This window comes from Dipteris shenzhenensis, chromosome 13 (assembly GCF_047967505.1).
Source record: "Dipteris shenzhenensis isolate YYH24624 ecotype China chromosome 13, Dip_SZ_1.0, whole genome shotgun sequence".
Classification (NCBI taxonomy): domain Eukaryota; kingdom Viridiplantae; phylum Streptophyta; class Polypodiopsida; order Gleicheniales; family Dipteridaceae; genus Dipteris; species Dipteris shenzhenensis.
The window spans coordinates 15,740,740-15,765,920 of NC_141608.1; the positions used below are offsets into that span (position 1 = coordinate 15,740,740).

Genomic DNA, 25,181 nt, shown 5'->3' on the forward strand with positions numbered 1-25,181 from the left:
TGCAGGAAATAAATGTCAAACTGTACGGGACTGCTGACAAGCTGTACGGGAAAGCAGACTGTGCACGGAAGATTCAATCAACTGTAAGGGAACTAGTACAGGAACAGTACGGACAAGCTGTACGGGAAAGTACAGAGAAGATGTCCGGAATTTGAGACGGAGGACTGCCCTGAAAAGTACGGACGAACTGTACGGTTATTTGAGAAGGGGAACTGCCAGTACAAGCTGACGTGCAAGATGGAACGGATTCCTTACGGAAGCTTCGTACGGAAATCGTACGACGACCGTACGGTGGTACGGACAGCAACGCAGATCAGCGCGGACTTCTCTGCGCTTCGCTCACGACCGTCGCCTCTACACACACACCGCTCAGCTAGCACCTTCGCTCTCTCACACACACACACACACACACACACACATCATGCTTTCTTTAAAGTCTCGTGAACAGATTTTGTGTCCATTTTGATAGCTGGGACATTTGTGGAACTATCTGCACAATGTGTGGCCCTTGGTAAATAAAATTTTTTTCAGGAAGCTTACACAAATTACTGTTGCACGTTTTCAGAAAACTTTCCCTATCTTACACCACTAAAAAAAGAGAGAAGAAAAGAAATGAGTCTCTTCAGCTATATCTCTGCATATAAGGTGATACATATCAAACTCAACAAAATAACCGAAGAGAGCATAAGAGACAATATGAAAGTGTCCAGCACAGCACTTCATTTCATGAAAAAATACTTCTGTTACACCTTTCGCAGTCAAGCAATATAGTAAAAGGATTCTTTCGAACAGCTACATTAAGTGCAGAAATTTGGTTCCATCCAGGATATTAAAATGAATAAAAAGAATGGGCATCATGTATTCAGGAGAGTTTACAGTGAAGCATCTCTGAATCCAACAAAAGCAGCATCACGTTTTGAAGAATCAGCACTAAATATCAGCTTGTTTGTATCATAGAAAACTTTGTGGTCTATACGACTGTTCCCTGGCAAAGACAAAGAGCTTTTATTGCCCTTCACGTGTACAATCCTCTAAGCAAGAGGGCATGGACTTTGATCACATCGTGATTGATTGACATATCAAGAGTTGCATATGCAAATCTCATGCGAGTGTCCAGGGCCTCTAAGGCTGAAAGGAAGCACAGGAACCAACCTAATATAATTATGCTTGCTCATGCAAAGAAATCCCAACAAACATAAATCCCCAGATTACTAGTTATGAAGAGATACGATATACAATGTGCTTGCAGGGTGCTTGCACACAGAAAAGCTCATCAACACAACCCAAAATTTAAAAAATACCACTTGTGTACAAAGGACTGCATAGAAACATAAGAGGAGATGGGGCCGTGTAGCAGCCATGAATGAATGCGGCAACTCAGCAGACTACCATTTTTTTTAAATGAAGAAGTACAATTCAGAAAACGATTTTTTTTTTTTTGCCTATTCACTGCTGTCTCTGAAAGAACAATGAATGCAAAAACATGGATCTTGTCAAATAGCCCCACAATCATTACACTATCAGGAGTTTGTGTGACACATCTTGCCCAGTCAAAAATGAAAAGGTGGCACAAACTCCACTCATAGAGCAAGCTTTTCTGCCATTTTGTTCTCTTTGGAGATCTGTCTGTACTTGGTTTACATGGACTCGTCATTGTACCGAGACCATTGGCCATTTAATCTATTCTGGTCCTCGTATGCTTGCACTCTCCCACTGTTGGCATGGAGAGGTTCCTGACCAGCAGCAATGGCACAGCTCTACAAATGGCATAGTCAAAGACTTGGTTGGGGTGAACTCCTTTAGAGACGAGGTTCCCATTATTCTCCCACAAAGCCTCCTACCAAGCTTATCGAGCCCTACCACAAAGGTGCCCGACCTATATCTCTGTCTTCCGCATCAATTTGTTCACTTGGAACATTTCTAATATATCTTATGCAATGGCACAGTTCCTACCAATGGCATAGTCAAAGACTTGGCTGGGGTGAAGTCCTGTGGAGACAAGGTTCCCATTATTCTCCCACATAGCCACCTATTAAGCTTTTCAAGACCTATCACAAAGGTGCCCAACCTATATCTTTGTCTTCCGAATCACTTTGTTTACCTGGACATTTCTAGTATATCTTATGCTAGGGATGAGATCCTAGGAAGCTGGTCGTCCATCAGGGATAACATTGTGCCTTGACATGTGGGGTGGATGATATTTCACCTCTCCAAGAGCATAAAAGATTGCTGAAATATAATTATAACTTTCTATGCCAGAGCATAAAATTTGGACAATGGATGACAGGGCTTCCAATCAAATTTATATTTCCATTGGCCCTCATTGCCTGCATTTCTTGGGACAAGGGAGGTTATGCCTAGCCATGCTCAATGCGTCAAACTAAGGCTTGATAGATTCTCAGCCCAGAACATGAATCATCACACACTTCTCAATCAATATGCATATAGCCTTATTGTGTAAGGTTGTGATGGCTTGCTTCCTGAAGGTTCCTTATGGTGACTGCAGCGTTCTACATATTCTTGTAAACAAACTTGGTGCATCCAGTTCTGATATAAATAGAGAGGATTGTCAAACGCAATGCCCAATCTAAGACCAACTTACAATTGTTATGCTGGACGTTGGGTGGTGGCGGTAGTGTGGTGTTCATTCTTGTAGAGAGTGCTTTTTCCCAATCACAGTCTTGTCCCGTAAGACTAGCTTAAGGCTAGTTTCAAGAGCAAGAACTAATATGATGAAGTTGCAAACCTAAAAAAGAAATTTGAATTTGATGAAATTTAGGTGCAGGAGCTTTTACTGCCTGTGTCTATTCTTGCCTTTCTTCTTGACCTGAATTCAATTCTCCTAGGCTCAGAACACAGTCCATGTTGAGGAGTTTGTCTATTGAGAGGCTCATGTCCATTTGATATAAGCATCATATTTACCAGGTCGCAGACCACAACACACATTCTCTTGTTAATACACTCGTAGATTGATTGATTGTCATTGCAAATGAGATTAGTTGTTATCCGAATTACCGAACAATCAGGATATCGCTTTGTTGCAATGTTATAGAAGTGGTATCTTCAGAATCCTTGGATTATGGACTGCTTATCTGTTGCTGCTGCTGCGAGCACATACATTAGTTGGGTAGAGAGAAATGATGAAAGAAAGAAAGTTTATTAAAGTCTACTAAAGACCGATCGGTCTATGAGACTAATAGAAAACTTGATACAATGAGCAAAAGGGTGGAGCTACTAAGTGAGCATGTTACGCTCAAGTTGAGGCAACATGATCAGTCGACATTTTCCTTTATAAAGGATCAATGTTTGTTATATTTATTGGGCTTCATGTAAATGGTCAAAGGGGTTAATGTCAAGGTCCTTGATGAGGGTGACAAGGCACTGACTAGATGGGTCTAAGGCTATGGATCTTAAATGCATTAAGTGTGGAGATGTGCCTAGGGGAAAGTGAATAAATTGATATCCCAAGAGAGGGGTAGTAAAGATGCATTTAAGAGGTACCCTAGAATGAACACATGTGGCATACTAGAGCTTGGTGGAATATGCAAGCAGGAGCTTTCACGTATGATCGTATTCTGATGAGTTTGCTACCACCGAGAATTGGCTGGGAGGAAAATCTGAGTGCCTGCCCCGTAATTTCAAAAGAAGAGTGATATATTCCATTCAAAACAAATCATACAACAGGTGGGAGAGAAAGTACTCTATCCCTAGCCTCAACAATATGGCAAAAAAGCCAAGGTGGTGGACTAAAATGCCACGACATCCCAAAAGGAGTCAAATGAAAAAACAATGAGCAGTCCCATGTCCTCATGAAGGATATAAGTCTCCCACGAGCTGCCAAAGAGACGCCTGTACACCGCTCCCACTGACTCCTGAGAGTGAAGATAATCTCCGCCCAAATGGAAGCGAGAGTGTCAGCCTCCATGCATAAATGGCCCCCAAGGACAAAAGAACATCGCGAACACCATATCCGCCATAGGGTAATGCTAGAAATGACCTCCCAGGCTGACCCTGCAGCTGAAGTAGGCAGGGAATCCTGAGTTGGTACAGGTACCAAAAGCAAATCCTGTGGCTCCATGATGCTGGCCTCTGTGGGACCCCGTCTCTGGCGACGCTGCATGAAGAAACCGTGGTCTCCTGGCTCTGACTCAAAGAGAGTATGAAGGGCCTGAAGGGGGAAGAAGAGTAAGAGGGAGAGAGAGTGTGAGAGAGAGAAGACACAAGTGTGCGGGTGTGAAGTGATGAGCCACACCACAAACTCATTAGTTTTGTTAGGATTAGGTTTTACCCTATGACTGTCTTAAGACAGTCATAGATGTCTTATCTTTAATAAAAGGGTGGCAATGTGCCTTTACCCCAACAACCTCCCACCTAAAGGCCAATGTGCCTAAAGGGGAGAAAAGAATAAAAGTTACAGCAATATACAGTTACTGTATGCAAGACCATAAAATAAGAATGGTCTCATCCTAATCCCATGATGTGGCGGCAATGTGCAAACCGCTCTGTAGGCAAGCTCTTAGTGAGCAAATCTGCAGGATTATCATCAGTATGCACCTTCACAAGCTCAAGTCGCTTGTCTTCCAGTACCTCCCTGATGAAATGATATTTCACATCTATGTGCTTGGTCTTCTGATGAAAGACCGGATTCTTTGCCAACATGATAGCACTCTGACTATCACAATGCAAAACTGGCATATCTCCTGTAATGCCCAAGTCTCCCACCAGCCGAGTAAGCCATATTGCTTCCTTGCAAGCCTCAGTGGCTGCAACATATTCAGCTTCAGTAGTTGACAGTGCAATGCATTTCTGCAACCGAGACACCCATGATATAGCACCTCCTGCAAATGTGAAAATATAACCGGTAGTAGACTTCCGGTTATCTGCATTCCCTGCATAGTCTGAATCTGTAAAACCATGCACCAATGCATCCTGCTTACCATAGCATATGCACAAGTCTTTGGTACCCTTGAGATACCTCAAGACACCTTTCACTGCTTCCCAGTGCCGCTTGCCTGGATTTGCCATATACCTGCTGATGACTCCCACCGCAAAAGCAATATCCGGACGAGTGGCAACCATGGCATACATCAAAAATCCAACTGCAGATGCATACGGAACCTTGGCCATTTCAGCCTTATCATCATCTGATCTGGGGCTGTCCTTACTGCTGAGTTTTAAATGTGGAGGCAACGGGGTACTAACTTGAGATACCTCAAGACACCTTTCACTGCTTCCCAGTGCCGCTTGCCTGGATTTGCCATATACCTGCTGATGACTCCCACCGCAAAAGCAATATCCGGACGAGTGGCAACCATGGCATACATCAAAGATCCAACTGCAGATGCATACGGAACCTTGGCCATTTCAGCCTTATCATCATCTGATCTGGGGCTGTCCTTACTGCTGAGTTTTAAATGTGGAGGCAACGGGGTACTAATAGACTTCCCCCCCTCCATTTTAAAGCGCTGCAGTACTTTGTCAATGTACTCTTTCTGTGACAGAAACAAAAGTCCCTTGGACCTGTCACGAGTAATCCGCATGCCAAGAATATGATTTGCATCACCCAAGTCTTTCATGTCAAAAGACTTATGCAGTTGTTTCTTCAAAGCACTAATCTCATGCTGAGATTTACTGGCAATAAGCATGTCATCCACATATAGAATGAGTAGCATCAAACTGCCATCCTTTGCCCGTTTGGTGTACAAGCAATGATCGGTCTCACACCTATGATACCCTTGGGACTGCATGAAGGCATCAAACTTCTTGTACCATTCTCTTGGCGCCTGCTTGAGTCCATACAAGCTCCTCTTGAGCTTACACACAAGCTGCTCTTTCCCTTTAACAGCATATCCCTCTGGCTGACTCATATAGATCTCATCATGGAGATCTCCGTGAAGAAAAGCTGTCTTCACATCCATCTGACATAAATCCATGTCATCATGAGCAACAAGAGCTAACACTGCTCTCAAAGTAGTCATCTTGACTACAGGGGAAAAGATCTCATCAAAGTCAATGCCCTTCTCCTGCTTAAATCCCTTGGCAACCAATCTGGCCTTATACCTCGGTAAAGCATTTGAATCCACTTTGACTTTGTAAACCCACTTGCATGGCAAAACCTTTCTGCCTGCAGGTAGCTGCACCAAGTCCCATGTATCATTTTGAAGTAGGGAGTCCATTTCTGACTGCATGGCTTTCTCCCACTTCTTTTTCTCTGTTCTTCCCATAGCTTCCTTGAAGCTGGAAGGCTCACCACAATCTGTCAGCATGATAAAATCAGCCACATTATTGGCTCCTGGAACAAACCTGGCAGGAGGCCGTTGTACACGGGTGCTCCTCCTAACAAAATGTTCCGGATTAGGCTGCTGTCCAGCCTGTTCGTCATGCATGACGGGTGGCTGTACCACCATATCTGGCTGTTCTACAGCCCCATCTGCTGGCATATCCAGTGGTGCATCATTGGCAAAATTATCTGGCTGATTTTCAGCCTGTATACCCTCTTGAATAGGGTTATCTGCAGCAGCAGGCTGCTGCAGATAAATGGGCATTCTTTGCTGTCCAACATCATCATAAATAACCCTCCTATATTCCACAGGTTGCACTGGTTCCTTGTGTACACTATCCTCTTTAAAGATGACATCATTGCTGCGTATAATCTTCCGTTTAACGGGATCCCATAACTTGTACCCCATTTCACCTTCGTCACCATAACCCATAAAGATGCATCTGATAGACTTTGGATCCAGTTTGGTGCGTAGTTCTTTGCGTACATGAGCAAAGCACTCGCAGCCAAATACACGTAAGTGCTTATATGAAGGTGGTTTGCCAGACCACACCTCCTCTGGCACTTTCAACTCCAAAGCCTTGTTTGGCGACCTGTTAATAATGTGAACTGCTGTTTGCACGGCTTCTGCCCAAAAGCCATGGGGTAATGCAGCATAAGACAACATACATCGAACCTCTCCTGAATAGTTCGATTCATCCGCTCACTTGCACCATTTTGAGATGCATTATGAGGGGCTGTGAGTTCCTGTTTGATGCCCTTAGCTTCGCAAAACTGCACAAAAGCATGTGACACATACTCACCCCCATTATCGGATCTGAGGCATTTCAGCCTACGACCTGTCCGATTCTCAACCTGAGCGACAAACCTCTTGAAAGCATCTAAGGCATCGCCCTTATGCTTCAAGAAATAGACCCACACTTTGCGTGTGGCATCATCAATCAAAGTAATAAAATATTTTGCACCCCCTAGTGATAACTGTGGCATCTCACACAAATCAGTGTGCACTAGATCAAGCGGTGCTCTATTTTGGGGAGTTCTCCTCTTATGAGGAGTCACAGAATGCTTGCCAAATATGCAATGATCACAAGTAGGCAAATCTGAAAAAGAAAGAGACGGCAGATAACCCAAACGTGACAGTTCTTGCATTCCTTTAACAGACATGTGTCCCAACCGGCTATGCCACAATGAAACCTTTGGCAGCTCGGTTATGGCAACAACATGATTACCCACACTGGAAACATAAAGAGGGTACAAGGTATCACTCTTAAAACCCTCAGCCACTACAGCCTGGCCATCAGTAATCACCCATTTGGAATCCCCAAATGTGGTGTGGTAACCACTGTCATCCAATAAGCCAGTGCTAATCAGATTTTTCTTGATTTGCGGCACATGGCGGACACCATCAAGCATGAATATGCGTCCATCAGGAAATACTATCTGTATACTGCCAATCCCTGCAATCTGACATGCATAGTTGTTCCCAAGATGAACAACTCCATAAGTACCTGTGTAGGAAGTAAACCACTCCCTATGAGGAGTAACATGAAAAGAAGCATCTGAGTCCAAGAGCCAGGTGTGCATGTCATGGCCATCAATAACCAAAGCATGTGCTATTACAGCAGAAGAGCATAAAACATCATGTATGTCACTGTCACTGTCCTCTGCTGCAACATTCACTGCATCCAAGTCATCTGCCTTGGCCTTGCCTTTGCCTTTGCTTCCATTGCCTGCATCCTTTGTTTCAGCCTTCTTGGCTTTCTGATCCCGTATGAACTTGAAGCACTTAGACTTCACATGTCCCTTCTTGCCACAATAAAAGCATTCAATATCCTTTTTGCCACGGGACTGACTGCGGGATTTGGACTTACTAGCAGATCTCCCCTTCTGCTGAGTCCTGCCTCTATCCTGTACCTGCAAGGCATTTGAAGACTTGCTGCTCGCATTATTCTTCCTGCTCATCTCCTCCATAAGGAGAGAGCTCTCTACCTCAGCATACATAAGAGTGACATTCGAATTTGACAGGGTGGTCTTGAAAGTGTCCCAACTCTCAGGGAGGGTACACAGCAAGAAAGTAGCCTTGAACTCCTCATCAAGATTCAATCCCTGTGCAATCAGCTGTGTAAAGATGGCATTGAACTCACTCAAGTGTGAGGTCATAGCTGTACCTTCCTTCATGCGAAGATCAACCAGCTTCTTCAACCAATAAACCTTACTGGCTGAGCTCTTTTGGGCATATAATTCTTCTAGCCTTTGCCATAGACCATAAGAGGTCTTTTCAGCCTGAACATTGAACACAAGAGTGTCAGAAATAGTGAGCATGATAGCTGCCCTTGCGGACAAATCAAGCTCTTCCCAGTCATCAGCTGCCATGTCAGATGGCTTGACACCCTTCACCCTTATGGGCTTAGAAATCTTCTTTAACAGAAGTACATTCAAGCACTGTTCTGCCCATAATGCATAATTGTGTGCTCCTTCCAGTTTCTTTATGTTCAAAATTGAAGATTCACTTCCCCCTGATGCCATATCAGATAAGGAAAGTATCTGATTCCCTGGAAGTAAAAAAGACTGAATAAAAAATTCTGATTTCTCAGAAAAAACCTGCTCTATCAAGAGCCAGGAGCACTCACAATAGTGCTGTTTTTTACTGTCAGGAAATCTGCAGCAAAACAGAAAATTCTCCCAGTTACTGTACCTTCTGAAACACTGTACCGTGCTCAAATAGGCATAAAAACAGTAATTTCAGACTGCTGCAGCTGCTCAACAAGTGCTTAACAGTGCATAATCAGCTGACAAAGCACAAACACTGCTGTAAACACTGCTGTACTGGCTGTACTGATCACTTCTCCCACCTCAGATGAGGTATTGCACTGAGTTAATATGCATAAACCACTTGGCAAACACCCAAAAAAAAATGACACTTCAGCCTGTCACAAAACCTGCAACAGAAAATGGGATAAATCCCAAGCAATCACCCTTCTGCCAAGGGGATAAAATGCATCTGAAGATCTCTGTCGGTAACCCAAGTGCTATCAAACAAAATCTAGGCAAAAGCCCCTTGATCTGACACCTGAACCAAGTGAAGAACACCTCAACACTGAGGTAGCATGCAATGTGAAAATCTCTCTGACAAAATCAACCAACAGTGTAATGCATATACTGTCCTGTGTAGAAATGACATACACAGATCCCAACGTACAAACACTCAATGATGAACCTTTTGAGCACTGTCAACGATGGACAGTTAGGGACCGAGTAAACTCGATGCGCCCTGGCCAAGCGTGGCTCAACTGAGGTTCTCTGAGTGTTGCACAAGAAATGTGACCTGCAAGAAAATGTCACCTCGACACTGCGGAAATCGAGGCAAATGTGTGCTCTGTGGCACCACACTACCTCAAGGCATACAAAGCATCAACTGCCAGGCAAAAGCCCTATCATCTGCTCACCCGGAAACTGAGATTCAAGCCCAGTAAAAGCATAAAAGTCCTCTGCAAAATCAAGGCATTTCCTTCACGAAAACAGATAACTGTGCAATCAACCACACACTGGTTCTCTTCACCTCAAGCACGAGGTAAATGAAGGTACTTGCTGTACTTTCAAGAAAACACAGTTCTGTGAACTGAAAGATGATCCTGAATCAAGAGCAGAGAGCTCTTTCTCCTTCTTTTTCTTCCCAAAAAAAAATTCTGCCTGCTGTACTTGATGTACCTGCGCACGTGTGCAGATTCCCAGAAGAGAGAAGAAAAAAAATTTTCGACTGTCTCCCTGATGCAGCTCCCTGTTCCTGCGGAGTGTAGATCCGTACGGATCTATGGCTCCTGTACGGAGTCCGTACAGCAGGTACGGATGTCCGCACCTGAGCGCGCGCTGCGCGCTCTGGTACCGCGCAGCCTGGTGCTGTGCACAGGCTGCCCCTGCGCAGGCTAGCAGTTAGCAGCTGCTGCCCTGCTCTATGCCCGCGCCCGCGCCCGCCCTGCTCTATGCCCGCGCCCGCCCTGCTCTATGCCCGCGCCTGCGCTGCTGTGCTCCGCTTGCCGCCGGTGCTGCCTGCGCCCGTCCGTACGGATGTACGGACGACGTACGTCCGTACGGCGCTGTCACCTGCTGGCCCGTTGGCCCGTGAAGAGGCTAGGTAGAGGTTGAGGGGGGTGGGTAGGCAAGGGTAGAGGGAGAAGTGGCTCTGATACCAGTTGAAGGGCCTGAAGGGGGAAGAAGAGTAAGAGGGAGAGAGAGTGTGAGAGAGAGAAGACACAAGTGTGCGGGTGTGAAGTGATGAGCCACACCACAAACTCATTAGTTTTATTAGGATTAGGTTTTATCCTATGACTGTCTTAAGACAGTCATAGATGTCTTATCTTTAATAAAAGGGTGGCAATGTGCCTTTACCCCAACAGAGTAAAGGCTCCAGATCCTCTCCCCCAAAGGGCAGCGCCCCATGTCATGAGAAAAGACTCGGAAGTAACATTCGCCTGCCACCGGAGCAGGCCATGCCCACTCACCTGGGTCCCAGTCAAGCTCCGCAAGAGGTCGACCCTGAAAAATCCAAAGTCTCCATCTAATATCCTCTGCAATGGTCAACTTGGAAGGATCTGTACCCCGTAATTGATCGTTGAATTGGGAATATGGAAAAAGTTATACGTTAGTGATCGTAATATTTGGTATCATAGCGCAGGGACACAGATGCTTATGATAGGTTGTCGTGACAAAGAAAGTGGAGGGTCTTTGGAGTTTGCTTCATTGTCAAGTTGAGAAGTTGTCGGAAGACTGTTAGCGTGCTTTGCAAAGTTTCTGCGTTACGCTGGTGGCTGGCTTTGCTAGTCGTGGGATCAGGATTTGGCAGTCAAGCGGAGTTACGTGCATGGGGAGCTTGGTTGCAATACAGTTTGCCCAAGAGAGAGAAAAAAAGGCGCTTCTGAGTGGATTTGGATATATTGAAGTGGCGTGGTGTTAAATAGAGGCGATCAGGGGCTTGAACATTGAAGGCTGCACATTTCTATTCTGTACAGAGCGAGAAATATGACCAGGGAGCTTTCTATGCCTTTTAAATTTTGTTGTGGTATATGCTAGTTCATTTGCCCTCGGTATTTGAGTTATTTGAGATTGCAGATATTTCCCTAGTATAGGGAAAAGGTATTCATCTTGGTTGTGAGTGTTTGGAAGTTGGGTTACAAATTGTAAATACAATTTTAGGCGATGTTAAAAAAAAAAAAACCCCAATCAACCTAAATGGAAGTTGAAGAAGAAGCTTCTAGGGTGGATCCCGTAGAGTCGAAAGTCCGGCTGCTCCATAGGTATCGCGCCCAGCAGGTCGTACACTGTTTGGTAGAATTGCATTATTCGAGGATGCCTTGCAACAGATTTTAGCTCAACAATTGCAAGCAAATGTAGGGCAATCCGAGCTCAAAAAAATGGTTATAGTATGTCTACTAGACCATCTCGTGAAGAGAAGGGTAAAGCTCCAATGGAGCCTAAATCCAGTGTTCATACGGTCGAGCCTAGGAGGACTAAAGTGTCTAATATTGCCAATTATAGGCCAGAAAAGTATTCTAGTCGGATGTTTGACCTTAGTTTCGATATCATAGAGACCTGCTTACACAAATGGGACGAGGCCTTCGCCATTTGTGAAATCAAGAATGATATGAAGAAAATCCGCGAGGCCACCCACATGTTTAATGAGGCAGTGGATAGGTGGTGGATAAAATAGTAGAAAGATGGAGTGGCATCCACTACTTGGGAGGGGTTTAAAAAAGAATTTAGAAAACACTTCTTACCTCCTAACGAAGCATCCCAAGCTTGGGATTAGTATCGAAACCTTCGTCAGAGAAATTTATCAGTGGCGGAATACACTGATAAGTTCAGAGAAAGTGTAATGAAAGTTTATGAACCTCTACCTCAGTCAATCCAAGTAAAAGATTTTATCTTTAGACTGAATGATAGGATCAAGATGGAAGTTCAGGCTAAGTATGCGAACACGTTAGATGAAGCAATTGCCATAGCTCTGAACTATGAGGATGCCAAAGGGAACATACCAAGTGGGTTTGTGCATGGTGGGACTCAGTATGAGTACCCGAAAAAAATTGGGTTTAAGAAGAAGTGGATTAGCAAAGGAAGTGCCTTATAGCCTAGTTGTCAAGCCAAGCAGGCGAAGCCAGTTGAGACCCCTTCTAAACCAAGTACAACCATTGGAGTAAAAAGAAAAGTAATACCAATGGCAGCTCGGGCTTGGTTGAAGTCTTCTTTGAACCTAGAGCAAAGAGAAAAAGCGAGGAGAGAAGGCTTGTGTTTTGAATGCGTTCAGCCTCATCAGTGGAAAGATTGTCCACGAAACAAGGATCATTGGATGGTTGAGATGGTGATCTCAGAATGCGACGTGGAAATGGAGGAGAGTTCCAGAGCAGAATAAATGCAGATTCAGCTAGCGGAATCTTCTTAAAGGTCAGTACCTGTTTTGTTATGTGTGTCTGTTGCTAAGCTAGTAAACAGTGCACCTGATAATATCCTATCAAAGCCCGCAGCAACGGGGTATACAACCTTTAACGATACGGAGTTAATTAAGATGAAGGGGCAAGTAGCCAATCATGACGTCATTGTGTTGTTTGACTCAGCGTCAACGCACAATGTAATTAACTCCAAGCTTGTAAAGAGGCTGAAATTAAAGACTAGCCCATCTGACTATGCATATACAATCAGAATGGCAAACAGAAGTTCAAATAAAGCATGGGACCATACAAAGAAGCTTGATTTTGAAATGACAAAGCTTACTCACGCAGATATAGCCCTAGGTAAGGCTTGGCATTCTAGGAAGAATCCAGCCATAGATTGGAAAAAGCACATTTATCAATTCAAGATGAATGATGTCCTGCATGTCTTGCGAGGTGAAAAAGATGTAACTCAAGGACCGTTGGTTTCTGTAATGGAAGTTCGGAAAGCTCAAGAGTTTTTGTTTCTTTATCCAACATCGATAGAGCCGATTGATGGTCCTTCAACTAGCACTCATGTTGCCCAAAATGGAGAGATGGCCAAGTTGGCTGATCAAATAGCAGAGGAGTTCTCTGATTGATTTAGGGATGAGTTACCTTATGGGTTACCTCCAGAGCGGAATGTTCAGCATAAGATTTGTAGGCCATCCTTTGGTGGTTCTAGAGATGCCCTATAGGCCATGGTATGAGCCTTGTAGGCATAAATAAAGACACTTATAGTATTAGTGTCTTTTAGGCCACATAGGACACTTAGTCCTATGTGACACCTAGGACACTTAGTCCTAGGTCTAGGTACTTGTACCTTGTACTCCTTTGTTTTTTATTATCCAACTTTGACGTGAAGGCTAAGGCGTTTATCATCGACTCTTTTGCTACCTGCACTCTCTCTCTCCTAAGCGATCCTTCAGCAGAGCTGGGGCTTGGCTCGTCTTCCTACTGCAACTATCCGTATTTCTTTCATACATCTACCTGTACATTTGACGCCGTACAATAGTACCTGCACCATCGTACGTCTGTACCTTCACCCGTACAAGACTGTACTTGCGTCGTCGTACGTACGTACTTGCGTCATTGTACGTACGTACCTGCGTATGGAAGGTGCTGTAACTGGTTCGTACACTCGTTGTACAAGGATGTACCTGTGCCATACAGTGGTCCGTAATGTACCTGCGACGTACAGTCACGTATCTGCGTCGCTGTACATCCGTACAGATTTATACCAACACTATGTACTTGCCCGTACAGGTATCATACTTATTCCGTACAATAGTACGTGCATCTCGTACAGTTGTCGTACCTGTGATCCGTACACTGTACTGTACATTTGTACCAACCTACATCCGTACAATATACCGTACCTTCTCAATATCTTCGCTATACTTTGTACCTGCTTCAAGGTCTTTGTATAGGTGTTCCACGTACACGGTCACATTCAGGACATTGGTATTTTTTGGGGGCTTTCAGTTCATTTCACCTTCTTTGGTCAACAATCTCTTGCTATTTGCAGTACATTGGGTCAAATTACAGGACATTGAGTCACTTTTGCAGGACATTGAGTCAGATTTGCATACATTGGGTCACATTTGCAAAAATTTCAGCAAAATTTGGAGCTTTTCTGCATTTGCCCTCTTTTTGGCCTATTTGCCCTCAATAAATTTGGGGCTTTTGCCAGATTTGCTGTTTTTGCAGTGAACATTGCCTGCCACGATCACATTTGGGTCAGATCTGCATTTGCCCTTTGATTTGGGTTGGAAATTTGCAAATATTTGCTGTCATTTTTTGGACAGCCAGCTCTTTGCAGTGATAGCCTTAAGGTTTTTGGGTTTTCAGGACTTTTTCAGGGTATCACATTTGCAATGGCTGGAAACAATCAAGATCTATTTGGTGTTCTTCGTGACGATTTCATGTGCGTACCAAGCATATTGAAGTTCACTATAATTATGTTCGGGAGCGGTTGTCAGCAGGAGACATAGAGTTGTCCTATCTTCCCACAGAGGACAACATAGCAGATATGTTTACAAAGGCACTTCCTCGTCCCAAGTTTGAAGTCTTTCGACATGCTTTACAATTGGTTCCCTTTGTTACATGATCTGACATCCCTTGTACATTCATAGTTTTGGATGAACATGTGCCACCATGACCAGAAAATACTAGGTATTCTGAGGCGTTTCCAGAGTACTTCAGCCCATCCCATGGAGGGGGGTTTTGTAGGCCATCCTCTGCTGGTTCTAGTGATGTCCTATAGGCCATGGCATGAGCCTTGTAGGCATAAATAAAGACACTTATAGTGTTAGTGTCTTTTAGGCCACATAGGACACTTAGTCCTATGTGACACCTAGGATACTTAGTCTTAGGTCTAGATACTTGTACCTTGTACTCCTTTGTTTTTGATTATCCAACTTTGACGTGATGGCTAAGGCGTTTATCATCGACTCTTTTGCTACCTGCACTCTCTCTCTCCTAAGCGATCCTTCAAGATTGAACTAATCCCGTAACCTGTAAATAGACCTCCCTATAGGTTAAGTTTTACCAAAGATGCGGAGGTGTGAAGACAACTGGAAGAATATCTCAAGTTGGGATAGATTCAACCTAGTTTCTCATCTTTTGCTTCGCCAGTGATATTAAAAAAAAAGAAAGATGATACTTTTTACCTCTGTATAGATTACAGAGCATTGAATAATATCACTGTTAAGCACAGATATCCGATGGCTTGGATCGATGATTTGCTAGATGCGTTACATGGGGCCATAATTTTCAGTAAGACAGATCTTAAATGTGGCTACCATTAGATCCATATTAGAGCCGAGGATGTGCATAAAACCGCTTTTAGAAGTAGGTTTGGACATATAAGTTTTTGGTAATGCCGGTTGGACTTACCAATGCTCATGCTACCTTCGTTATGCTTATGAACGATTTACTACGTCCGTATATCGGGAAGTTTGTAGTACATTTTATCGATGACATTCTTGTGTTCAGCAAAAATATTGCTGAGCATCACAAACACTTAAGAATAGTGTTCAATACTTTGAGGAAAGCCAGTCTTTATGTAAATAAAAAGAAAACTGTACTGCGTATGGTAAGACTTAAATATTTAGGATTCATCATTACTCCAGAGGAGCTAGAAATGGATCCAAAGAAAAAGGCTGCGATATTGACTTGGCCTATCCCTCAGAGTTTGACCACTTTGCGATCATTCTTGGGATTTGTCCAATTTTATTGAAGACATATCAAAGGATATTCCGAGATACTGTCGCCATTGACTGATTTGACCTAAGATAAAGTACCTTTTATATGGGGACAGAATCAACAAGAAAGTTTTAACACCATAAAACAAGCTGTGGTCTTTGGACCGGTGTTAAAAATAGTTGATCCCCAGAAACTATTTTTCCTTGAAACTGATGCAAGTGGCATTGCGGTAGGAGTAGTTATCCTCCAAGAGGGAAGGCCAGTAGCCTTTGAAAGCAAGAAGCTTTCTCCCTCTCAATGAAATTGGCCAACTCATGAATTAGAGTCGTATGCTGTTATCCATGCTTTGAAAACATGGAGACATTATTTATATGGATTAGAGTTTTATGTTGATGTTGATCATGATACTCTGAAAGATTTTTGTAAACAACTTGACTTGAGAGGCCGCTAAGCTAGGTAGGCAGAACTCATGCAGGAGTTTAACTTGACGATTCGATACCGAAGAGGGAAGGATAATAAAGTTGCTGATGCGTTGTCACGTATTATGCATAATATGAGTTTCACGGTATTAGAGAGTGCTCTAATGACCGAAATTAGAGAAACTCAAAAGGTGGACGAGTTTGTCCAGAGCCTTTGGCCTAAGGCTCATGTATTTAAACCCGGGGAAAAGGGTGACCTGGCATCCAGAAAAGGCCAAACTTATGCAAGTATACCATAAGAGATGGTATGCTGAAAAGAAATGGCAAGGTAGTACTACCTAATCAGAATGATCTCAAGCAGAGAGTTATTCAACAATTCCATGATAGCCCATGTGCGGGACATCCAAGAGTCCAGAAAATGTATGATCTTATGAAGCGAGATTTCTTTTGGCCGAAAATGAAAAAACATATTCATGAATATGTGACACATTGTTTTTCGTGTCAAGTAAGGCAAAACGGGTGAAGCCACCCGGACTTTTAGAGCCTTTGGAAATACCACTAGGTAGATGGGAGAGCATTTCCATGGACTTTATTGAGGTCTGCCTATGACACAAGGTGGATATGATTCTATCCTTGTGGTAGTTGATCGTCTTACCAAGATGGCTCACTTCATTCCAACTAGAGAGTCTGTTAGTGCCCCGCAAGTGACGGATTTACTTATTAAACATATATTTCGTTTGCATGGATTACCCAAATCCATAGTGTCAGACAGGGATGTCAAATTTACCAGTCATTTTTGGATTGCACTGTTTGAGACACTAAGGAGTGAGTTGGGAATGAGTAGTGGGGATCATCCAGAAACGGATGGTCAGACGAAAAGAATCAACTAAATTTTAGAGGATATGCTTAGAGCATATATGTCATTGAGACAACATACATGGGACAAGAGGTTGCCACTGTTAGAATTTGCCTACAATGACAGAAAACATTCCTCTACAGGGTTCAGTCCGTTTGAGCTGAACTATGGTTATAGACCAGCAAATCCAACTACAGTTGGAGTACCTCAGAAAGTGCCTAGTGCCGCGAACTTTGTGGTTCAGATGCGGGAGATGCTAGCACTTGCGAGAGCTAACATCCACCAAGCTATGGATAGAGCTAAGATGTATGTGGATAAAAAGAGATCCGTTAGAGAATTTAAGGAAGGAGAAAAAGGTTTTCTCAGAGTTCCTTCGCACTCTAAGTCTTTGACGGCAGGAGAGCGCGCTAACTTATCACCCCGATATTGTGAGCCGTGGTTAATTCTAACAAGAATAGGCAATTTGGCCTATAAATTAGAATTACCACAGGGTTGTAAGGTGCACCCAGTGTTTCATGTTTCTCGTTTAAAGAAATTTTTGCATACAGGTGATACACTAATCGAGGGTGTTGTTTTGTTTCAAGAGATAGAGGATAATGCAAGATGCAAACCAACAAGAATCTTGGACCGAGGAACAATGCAAGTAGGCAATCAAAAGATACCCACGGTGTTGGTTGCATGGCATGGTTTACATCTATCAAAAGCTAACTAGGAATCCGTATACCAGTTACAGAGAGTGTTCCCAAACTTTATCATTGAGAACGCTGATGCCTCAAGAGGGAAGGAATGTTACGCTCAAGTTGAGGCAACATGACCTCAGAAGGGTTAGTCGACATTTTCCTTTATAAAGGATCAATGTTTGTATTATATTTATTGGGCTTCATGTAAATGGTCAAAGGGGTTAATGTCAAGGTCCTTGATGAGGGTGACAAGGCACTGACTAGATGGGTCTAAGGCTATGGGTCTTAAATGCATTAAGTGTGAAAATGTGCCTAGGGGCAAGTGAATAAATTGATATCCCAAGACAGGGGTAGTAAAGATGCATTTAAGAGGTACCCTAGAATGAACACATGTGGCATACTAGATCCATCTATGGAATTGGGACTTGGTGGAATATGCAAGCAGGAGCTAGCTTTCACATAAGATCGTATTCTGATGAGTTTACTACCACTGAGAATTAGCTAGGAGGAAAATCTGAGTGCCTGCCCCGTGATTGATCGTTGAATTGGGAATATGGAACATGTTATATGTTAGTGATTGTAATAGAGCATCCATTGTAGACATAGTGAATGCCATCATCATACATATCACCATATTCATCATCATCATCATAATAGATGCAATCTGATGAGATACCATACAATACAATTCCTTATTACAAATGGGAAAAGAGTCTATTCTTCAATGGTCCAAGTTTGTAGAGCATCTTAAGGCCACTTTCATGCCTCCGAGACATGAAGAAGAATTAACCTTCCATTGGGAAAGGTTCATGCAATTCAATAATGAGAGTAACGCTGAATTTACAGCCAGGTTCTGGAAACTCTCTTTAGAGTTTTCTTTAGAAGAGTGAGGATGATAGAAGGAAGAAGTATTTAGCAGCCCTAGCCCTGAAAGTGAGGTATGAGGTTGAAATGTTCAACCCACCACTCTAAAAGACCTTACCAAATTGGCTAAGATTGTTAAGAGGAAATTGAATCCTCATAAACCCTTCACCAAAGAAAAGGAGAAAGCTATTGTACAAAATGTTAATAGCCAATCACGTCCTGGATGGATACCATTTAGCGAAGAGGCTAGCCGAAGACTCCAATTCCACATCTTTTTGGAGCTGTAGCAACTCGTCTCTTGAAAAAGTACAAGTTGTTGTGGCCGGTGAAAGCGAATGGGGATTGATAGAATGAACAGCCTCCATTCTTCAATCGAGGGTGAGAGGCCGACTCAAACTGAAATACAAGGCTCTGTCCATCTCAGGGGAAAGGAAGGGGGAAAGGGAAAAGACAAGGAGAGAGGAAGGAGAAGAGAGAGAGAGAGAAGGATGGGAAGGGCTGAGGTTCAGGTGTCTGAAAACAAGGTATGCCGGCTATGAAAGGTCCTTTTGGATTGAAGTAGGTATCCTGGGCGTGGTATGCCAAGATTCATGCGCATGTGATATGCCTTGGTTTTTGGAAAAACCCCACTGAAACAAGACCTTATGTCCGAAAGTGTGGAGTAGATTTGCTTACTCTTATACTTTTATGTGGATGCCATGCTTATCACTGTCACCTACGGAGAAAAAACCTGCCTTTAAGGCTGATTTGCAGAAATCTTTTGCCATGACATATATGGGTCAATTGCATTATTATCTTGGCTTCCAATTTGCTCATTTTGCAGGGGGCATTATGACGAGCCAGTCTAAGTATATTGGACAACGCTTACATTGCTTTCACTTTGAGGACTGTAAGCCAGTTTCGACACCTTTAAAGCCTAGCTTCCATTTTTCCTCAGAGGATGGCAATAATCCATTTGATGCTACTCTATATCAATAGGCTGTTGGCTGCCTACTTTATTTGTGTCACACACAGCCTGATCTGCAGTATGCCATTTCCCATTAAGCAGGTTTATGACAAACCCAGTACACAGCATTGGCATGCTGTGAAATGTGTTTTCCGTTACTTGAAAAGCACATAGCAGTTCGGGCTTCTCTATGATGATAAGTCTTCACTACTTATGCATGCTTTTACGAACAATGATTGGGCTGGTTGTTATGACGCGAGGGTGTTGCACAGTGGCAACTGTTTCATGCTTGGGGCCCCATGCATATCTTGTTTAGCAAGAATCAACCTACACTTGCTACCTCTAGTTGTGAGGCTGAGCACAAGGCAGCCTTTATGGCTACTGTGGAGTGTGTCTGGCTTCGTAAGCTACTTGCACATCTTGATGCAAGCCAAAAATCTTCTACTACCATCTATACTAATAGCCAAAGTGCCTTGTCTATTGCGCACAATCTTGTGTTTTGCGTGTACCAAGCACATAGAGGCCCATTATCATTATGTCAGGGTAGGGACTATCAGCTAAAGACATGCAGTTGTCCTATGTTCAAATGGAGGATAACACGGCAAATCTCTTCACGAAGACTCCCTCCTTTGTTGAGTGCATCCCCATTATTGTGATTTGCTGCCTAGACGCTGCCAAGACTCCCTTGAACCTTCTTCATGAAGGCTCTACTGGGACCCAAAATTTGAAGCTTTTTGGCAAACTTTACACTTGGTACCTTTTGTTACGTGATTCTGCTATCCTTGTACTTGCATAGGTTGCTCTATCCATCATGGATGAACATGTCCAACCATGATTTAGTTTCCAGGTATTCCTGCAACATTTCTATAGTACCTCAGCTATACCATGGAGGAGGTTTGTTGGCATATTTTCCTTGGTATGAGGCTTGTAGGCTAGTCTTAGTCTCTATAGGACTACTAGTACAGTTAGTCACATCTAGGGTAAGCAGACTTAGGATAGTAAGTCCTAAGTTAGCCATCAAAATATGGCTATTTTGATTCATACAAGTATACTCCATTGTTTTCCTGCTCATTGCTTGCCCTCAACAAGATAGTGTAGGAATGCCAACTCTAACTGTAACCATTGAGGACTAGAAGGTGCCGAACATCCAACATGTGTCTAACGTGCATGAGGTGATGAGGGAATATTGTGTCAAGGGGGGGCTGTACCAAAAGACTTCTTAGGCCTTCTCTTTTTCTTTGGGCAATCTCTAGCTAAGTGCCCAAAGATCCTACAAATCTAACACTGTCTTGCCTGCCTGCAACCTCAACTCTCTACAACAAAAGAGAGCCATATGTGTTGGGACATGTGTGATCAAGGGCTTGCTAGGTGCATGTGTGCATCCACTAGCAGTCATATGGCTATGTATGTGTGTGTAGGAGAGGCACACTTAGTGCCATAGACCATGACACAAGTGATGATGTAATGCAAAGGCCCCCACATGGGGTGGTGCCTATGATTGTGGAGTTCCTATGATTTAGGAGTTACCTACATTGATGTAGGAGAGGTGCCATTGATTTAGGCCACCCTCTCTCCATTTCTATAAAAGAGGGTTTCTCCTCTCAAATCAATAGAACACCCATTGCTACATCTTTTGTGTTCTCACTCCTCTTGCCACAATGCATCTATTCTCCCTCACGTTCCAACATTTGGTATCACAGCCTCCTTGTGTCCTTAGCCCATTTTAGCTTCAATATGCCACCTCATCATCTCCTTCTCCACCCTCCACCTTCTTCTTTATTTTTGCCCTCTTTCTCCCTAGATTTTGCTTAGTTCTGTTCTACTCCATTAAGTGAGAGTCCTCTGATTTGAGGTATCCTCTACTTGGGGCGCACCTCTGACACCAAGAATTCTCTGAAATTTTGCTTTGCCTGCCCGTGCCGACACGTTCTCTGCTCGCCGAAACTTTCACGCAATTCCACCTACAGATGCGATCATTCATCAATTCCTAGCGTATCCTTTGCGTCAGCCCACTGAGGCTTGTATGAGTTCGCTTTGCTGTGCACTTTGTCCCATAGATCCGCGAGGTCTCCCGTGGACATTAATATTTCTTCTTTCTTTCTTTCTAAGCCATGGGTGGGTGACACTATGAGCTTGCAGCTCATGAAATTTGAGGTCAAATGCTTGCTGGAGTAAGGAGAAAACGCGAAAAAACCAGTCGAAATAGGCGCATCTCTCCATGATGAAACAACGTGAAATTTCGCCCTTCCTCTCTGCTGGAAGTAGTCCTGAATAAGAGCTTCCATTTGCCTTTGAAAGCCCTCTCAAAGCTATATTATCTTCAGCTTCAATTACACCCTCCAACTTCAGACTGTTCAATTTGGGGGTAACAGTGATATTTGCTTCTAATATGAACCATTGAATATGGTTAAGTGCTAGAAAGTTTCATTGATATCTCATTATCTTTGGTCTTTTGGATGTTTGACCATTGGAAGTGATTTGAGGCAATTTTCAGTCTTATCTTTGGAGCACTGTCTTGCAGTTTGACAGTTTTGGTAAATACTCATGATGCATTTATGATATATTTTGAAGAATATGTTTGAATGCTATTTTGTGACAGAATAGACACTGCCTTGTAAGAGGTAAGACCTTCCTAATGGCTAACATGATTAAGATAGATGGTCATTCTTTCCATACTTGGCAGGCCAAATTCATTCTCATGAAGAAAGGTCTATGGAATATTGCTTGTGGAAAGAAGAAGAAACCTTTAACAAGAAAATGTGAAATATCATGGACAGTAAAAGATGAAAAGGCTCTAGCAATTATTGATTTGGATCTTATTGATGAATATATTCATCACATTGATGAGAAGGACACTTCACATGATGCATGGGAGACACTTGACAAGATATTTGGTGCCAAATGTAAGCACTTAAAGATGAAGATACTTATTCACAAAATATTAGAATGCTTTTGTGGAAAGACTAGTCACATTGAGGAAGAGCTTGAAGACAAGAAGAAGATCAAGGAGAACAAGGAAAAGAATTACATCAACAAAGGTTTCAACAATGGCTCCTACTACAACTCCAAAGAGAATGAAGCATATCTTGTGAAGAAGAGCTGCATCAACAACAAACAAAATCTTGTTGAAGAGAGAACTCCATCAACAAATCAAGAATCAAACTTTGTGGTAGAAGATAAAGACTATGCCTTTTGAGCACTTTGTCTTTTGAACTTTATTTATCATCACTTGGTCAAATTTTGAGGTTCTTTGCTTGGAATAGTACTCCAAAAAGATTGTTATGTGTTTTGTCTTTTGTAAATCACCTCTGGTATAAAAATACCAAGGTTGGATACTGGAAAAGAGAGCTTCAGATCTACTGATAGAAGCTGCTGCTGCTCCCCGCTCCTCTTGCTGCCCTCCTTCCTGCTCCCCTCCTTGCTGTCCCCTCCCTCCCCTCCCCACCTACTACTCCCCCCGCCTCCCCCCCCGACTCCCCTCCCTCGCTGCTGCAGCTCCCCCTGCGCCCGCTCTCTGTAGGCCATCTTCTGATGGTTCTAGTGATGCCCTATAGGCCATGGTATGTGCCTTGTAGGTGTAAGTGTAGGCACTTATAGTGTTAGTGCCTTTTAGGCCACATAGGACACTTAGTCCTATGTGACACCTAGGACACTTAGTCCTAGGTCTAGGTACAAGTACTTTGTATTTGTGTGTTTTTTATCTATCTAAGACTTCAACGTGACAGCTGTTCTACTTCGACTTCTTCGTACTTGCACTCTCTCTGTGAGGGAATGGAGAGTGAGAGAGAGCAAGAGAGAGAGAGCTGGAGAGCTGAAAGCTGAAAGCTGAGTTGCAATAGAAGAGTGTGTAGAGTACAACTCAATGAGTGAGAGATAAGGTTTTGTCCTAGTGACAAAACCTTAGTAGTCACTAACCATAGTTAGTGAACTAACTGCGGTTAGGGGGAAAAACCTCTTAAAGAGGGAAAAGTGCCCCTAACTAGCTTATTAAATTACATTGGTCACTGCTGAATTACATCTATAATTCTAACACCCCCTTGCAGTGCCAATGTCATGTACAAGGCTGATCAATCACCAAACGGATATAAGTTCAGGGCACTGCGAAATGCCTCAAACTTTTCACGTGGTAGTGCTTTGGTGAAAATATCTGCAACGTTGTCATGTGTGGACACAAAGATCATACTGATCTCTCCTGCATGCAACTTCTCTCTGATGTAGTGATAGTGAACCTCAATGTGCTTCGTGCGAGCATGAAACACTGGATTCTTTGCCACTGCAATGGCACTCTGACTATCAGTGAGAATTGGAGAAGGACCCTCCAAAGACAGATGAAGATCAGCAAATAGACGTCGCAGCCAGACACATTCAATTGTTGCTGTGAAAGCTGCCCTGTACTCAGCTTCACATGATGAGGTAGCCACTGTAGATTGTTTCTTGCTGAGCCAGGAAATGCAAGATTTACCCAAAAAGAAACAATTACCACTAGTGGACTGCCTAGTATCATAATCACCAGCCCAATCTGAATCACTGTAGGCATGCATCTGCAAGTCACCCCCCTGGGAAATAGCAAGCCAAAAGACTTCGTGCCCTGCAAATAATGGAAGATGCGCTTAACTGCCTACCAATGCATAGTTTTTGGGCTGTGCATGTACCTGCTCACCTGAGATACTGCAAACTGAATATCAGGTCTAGTGTTGCAGAGATATATGAGGCATCCAACAGCCTGACTGTAAAGTGTGGCATCAACTAATTCTCCTGCATCATGCATTGTGAGTTTCAGCCCCGGCTGCATGGGAGTGGCTATGGGCTTACAATCATGCATGTTAAATTTGTCCAAGAGTTTCTGAACATACTTGGACTGAGACATAACAGTGCCACGTCTCTCATGAGAGAACTGGATCCCCAAATAAAAGTGAAGCAGCCCCAAATCTGACATGTCAAAGTTGGTCTGCAAATCAGCTTTGAAATCTGCAATTTTGTCTTCATTGGACCCTGTGAGCAGTAAGTCATCGACATAAAGAAGGATGACTAAAATTTCCCCCCCATCCATCTTGATGTAGAGGGTGCTCTTAGTAGGACTATTGTGCAGCCCCTTGCTGGTCAAAAAGGCATGGATCTTGGCATACCATGCACGAGGGGCCTGTTTCAGCCCATATAAAGCTTTGTTGAGCTTGCATACTTGAAGTGCATTTGCTGTAATTTCAAAGCCCGGAGGTTGTTTGACATACACCTCTTCTAGCAAGTCTCCATTTAAGAAGGCTGTTTTTATGTCCAACTGATGAACATTCCACTCAAAATGTGCAGCTATTGCAATAACTGATCGGATGGTGGTCATCCGGGATGTAAGAGCGAATGTTTCCTCATAATTTATGCCCTTTTTCTGAGCATAGCCTTTAGCAACCAGTCTTGCCTTATATCTGTCAATGGAGCCATCTGGCGTCCGTTTGACCTTGAAAACCCATCGTGTGCCA

General features: G+C 43.3%; 1 protein-coding gene across 6 annotated transcripts in view; it reads right to left on the minus strand.

Moving 5' to 3' along the window:
• Positions 1-713: 713 nt before the first annotated feature.
• LOC147895085 (uncharacterized) overlaps positions 714-25,181 on the minus strand; it is a 163,196-nt gene continuing 138,728 nt past the window's right edge. For all 6 annotated transcript variants that reach the window (XM_087383901.1, XM_087383899.1, XM_087383898.1 and 3 more), the window contains one exon: positions 714-1,128. The gene's annotated coding sequence lies outside the window, so the exon portion shown is untranslated. The remainder of the gene's footprint in view (positions 1,129-25,181) is intronic.